Below are 4,531 nucleotides of genomic sequence, written 5' to 3'. Positions count from 1 at the left end.
CCGAATAAATGGTTACACCCCTATTTGTCAATACAAGGGGCTCAACACGCGCAGACAAGTGGCAATTTCTTCTCATCTTGAATTATACATGGTTTCTTTAACAAACTATCTTTTTGCACGACAACTTTTTCACCTAAGTTCCTCTCTTTTATAGACGATCACCGTGCTACACCCGTCCAGGATATGGCACAATGGAGACACAGGCGCAGACGTGCAGCTGGGACCCGCTCCAAGGATTCTTTTTAGATTAAGACCCTGCGTAAACCTTTTTTACTATCTCTTGTTGATACATATCCACCGTTGAGAAGGATGCTGGCGTCTTGGCATGTGGCCACGCCAGAACAATGCGCGTACCTGGACACAAGGGGCTTCTTACAAAGGCCATTATTAGGCCCGATTTATACCACAAAGACCGAATACCTTAGGGAGTGTTCGGCGTCGCGAGTTTGGCCCTATATGCATCAGCTCCGAATCATTGTCTTTGGTCAAATGTTGGGTTTGCCCGGCTCCTGTGTTTTGGTGCCTTACGTTCCACTTTACCGGCTAAGGTAGCACTAGGAGAACTACTGCGATTGTGCCCTGGTTCATCCGGACAAGAACCTCAGTAGAGAAAGCCAAAAACTGACTGTCATGATGTAGCGTGAGACTGGTCAACCACTCGATGACCTGTGGGAATGTTAGAATTCCTCCACCTTAACGAAGGGCCGTTTTCCGGCCAGGCATGTCTGCACCCCGAGATCAGGAGAGCGCGGAGCCACCAGGGGCTATCTAGTAACCCCACTGTCAAACTCCTATGGCTAAGTGAAAGTGTTAAAGCATTATAGTCCGGTTGCCTCGCTCGCTCCGCTATCACCTCCTTAATAGGACCAAGACATTGGGTTAAGTGTGAACGCATGTTTTTGCGAGCACCTCCGCATTATATGCATGGGGGTTGAAGCCAACGACTGCAATCTTTCAGGTTATACACATGTATACAAAAACGGCCGCCTAAGAGGCATCATATTACTTTCAGGCAAAAGTATAAAAATAGCCTTATAAACATTTATAAAAGCATCTCGCTTACAATGAGATTACATATCACTCAAACATAATATTTTTTGAGCACTGGGCCTCTACCAAACGGGCACCCTCAAGAAATTCTTCAAAGTAGTGCTCAGCAGCCTTTCGGCCTATGGCCGAATCCCGTGCTGCAACATTGGTAGCATCCATCTCCGCCCAGTATGCCTTGACACGGGCAAAGGCCATCCGTGCGCCCTCTATGCATGCTGACCTCTTCATCGCATCAATGCGCGGCACCACATCAAGTAACTGTTGCACCAAGCTGAAATAGTTGTTCGGTTTTGACCCTTCCGGCCATAATTGATCCACAACAGACCTCATGGAGAGTCCGGACAACCTATTTAGTTCGGCCCATTTGGCTAATTGGCCAGTCAATGACAGTGGACGCTCAGGAGAATGGAATTGTCTCCAAAACAGCTGATCTACTTCACGGTCCATCTGACCCTGGAAGTACTTGGCCGTATCGGCAGCGCTCGCCGCCAAATCCATATACACATCCTCCGAACTCCACAGCCGATCCAGAGGGGCATACCGTGGATCTCCGAACCTCCTCTGCAACATAAAGGATTTCCCAGCTACAATATCCCCGTCTTCCCGCAACTCCTCCTCCTTTGCCCTCATAGAAGAGCGGCGGTCTTTTATAGTCGCAGCAGCCTTCTCAAGGTCCAATGCCTTCGCGTGGTTTTCCTTTTCAAGAACCCGGCAACGGTCGGCGGTGGCTTTTAATTCTTTGGCCATCTTGTCTCGGCTCTCGCCATGTGCGGCCTTCTCGGCTTGCAACTCTTCGGCCGCCTTCAAAGCAGCCGCATTACCCAACCTCGCGTGTTCCTTGGCTCGGGCAAGTTCTGCCAGCAAGGCTTCAACAGTGGCAGCTCCATCTACAGTCACAACATATTACAAATGCTGGCATCATACTGCTCTTCCTATTGTGGCGTTTATCAGATAATGACACTTACCCTGTGCCTCATCAAGCCTTTTGTTAACAAGCTCGATGTCGGCGTCTGCCGCATCCAACTACCGTTCTAAATGGGCAAACTCGCTAGTCCGGCTAGCCACCGGAGCTTCCATCACCAGCACATAGAGGCAGTATTCATATTACCTAGGAATATGATCCTCTGTTCGTCATGGTTTCCAACGACAACCAGAGTCTCAGGGGCTACTATCTACACAGGGCACACCTAGTATGTGCAGGACTATCATACATTCTTTTACGTACCTCAAAGCCTGTCAGTAGACTCATAAAAGCTTCATGCAATCCGCTTTCGGCGGACGATATTCTCTCCATCACCGTATTCATCAGCACATGGTGTTCATCTGAGATGGCCGCTCTCCCCACCAACTCCCTCAGAACATCCGATCGCACACTACACTACTATAAAAAGGGCTATAGATGGGATTGACACTAATGGCGCACCAGACAAGCGGTGCGCCATTAGTATATACTAATGGCGCACCACCTTCTGATACACCATTAGAGTTGAAACTACTAATGGCGCACCTGGCCCAGGGTGCGCCATTAGTATCAAAAAAAATTGAACTAGTGCGCCTGTCCAAACATACTAATGGCGCATCCAGACACAGTGCGCCATTACTAGTTGTAACTACTAATGGCGCACCGGTCAGAAAGTGCGCCACTAATGTTGTTTTTTTATTATATTTTTTATTCCTTTTTTTGCAAAACTACTAATGGCGCACTGTTCCATCGTGCGCCATTACTAGTTTCAACTAGTAATGGCGCACTGTTGAACAATGCGCCATTAGTATGTTTTTTTAATTATATTTTTTATTCCTTTTTTTTGCAAAACTACTAATGGTGCACTGTGGAACAGTGCGCCATTAGTATGTTTTCTTTTTTTTTCTTTTGCAAAACTACTAATGGCGCACCACCAGAAGGTGCGCCATTAGTAACCTGGATTACTAATGGCGCATTTAGAGTTGGTGCGCCATTAGTAAGTGGGCAGCAACAAGATATTTTGGACAGCCTCTCCTACCCACACTCACTTTCTCCCCACTTCATTCTCTCCACCTCCTCCTTGTCTCGGGTGCCTCCTCTTTTTCACCTCATTTCCACCATAGATTCATTCAATTTAAGTGGTTAAATTACCTTGTTTTGATAGGTAACTAAGGGGGGAAGCTATATTTATGTTGTTCTCCCTACAACAATGTGTACATGCACTTTTTATGGCCTAGCTAGATCTATGTATGTTTGTGGTGTTGCATATGTTTGTGGTGTTGCATATGTGTTTGTGTTTGGAGGTGTACCGGTATTTGAAATGCGATAGCTGCCAATATTTTGCCGGAATGTTGATTCATTTCCGTTTCGGTGAGAATTTTGGCATTAAGCATTCTTTTTGGTCCTATTTTTAGGGAAAGTCATGCCAAATTTTTTCTTGGTTCTAAAATATCGTTTTGCTCTACCCCGCAGGCGACCGTGGTCCGCATGATGACCGAAGGCATCGTGAATAGGTTTTTGAGGTCCACGAAGGCCGAGATGCTTCAAAAGAACGAGACGGAGATAAGATGTCCATGTCGAAGATGCAAGCTGAAGAGCCTTATTGCAGACCCGGAATCCGGGCAGGTGCGGGACCACCTGCTCTTGCATGGTTTCATGGATGGCTATCAGTGGCAAGGTGATGAAGATGACTACGAAGTCGTCCATGGGGGCCGGGCAAGAAATGAGGAAGGGCAACAAGACAACCACCGCGGCTCAGGCGGGCGAGAAGACGAAGAATCCCCAGGAGATGATCACGACGGTGATGCTGTACACAGTCATCATGTAGAAGATGCAGGACATGATGATGAGGAAGATGCCGGAGCAGACGACGGGCATGATCATGAAGATGATGATGCCGGCAGAGCAGACGACGCTGGACCATCGATGGGCTGGGTGCAGGACCCTCATATTCAAGAGCTGCTTCTGAAGCAGACGGATAACGCAAGAGTTGCCGCCCGAGAGAAAGCCAAGATGGATCAACTTGAGTTAGATGCGGTTACTCCATTGTATGAAGGATGCAGGCCCGAGGATACCCGCCTGAAAGTAACGCTCATGGCTCTGGAGAAGGTAAAACACAAAATGACCGACGCATGCTTCGACGAGAACATGTCATTCTGGCACGAACGTCTTCCCAAGGGGAACAAGTGCCCGACCAGTTTGGAGGAGGCGAAGAAAATCATGTGTCCTCTGGATTTACCGCACGTGAAATACCATGTGTGCATGAACAATTGCATCATTTATCGGGACGAGCACGCGGAGTCTACCATATGTCCGGTGTGCGGCGTCACTCGATACAAGAAGAGGAAGAAAGCTCCTCGAAAAGTGGTGTGGTACTTTCCGATCACTCCTCGTCTACAGCGGTATTTCGCGGACCCTAAGGTAGCAAAGCTCCTGCGTTGGCATGCGGATAGGGAGGAGAAGAAGCGAGAAGATGACGCAAATGATCCGGAGATAGATAAAAAAGACAAGATGCTGAGT

Source organism: Triticum aestivum, chromosome 3A, assembly GCF_018294505.1.
Source record: "Triticum aestivum cultivar Chinese Spring chromosome 3A, IWGSC CS RefSeq v2.1, whole genome shotgun sequence".
NCBI classification, from domain to species: domain Eukaryota; kingdom Viridiplantae; phylum Streptophyta; class Magnoliopsida; order Poales; family Poaceae; genus Triticum; species Triticum aestivum.
This window is presented reverse-complemented; position numbering follows the sequence as displayed.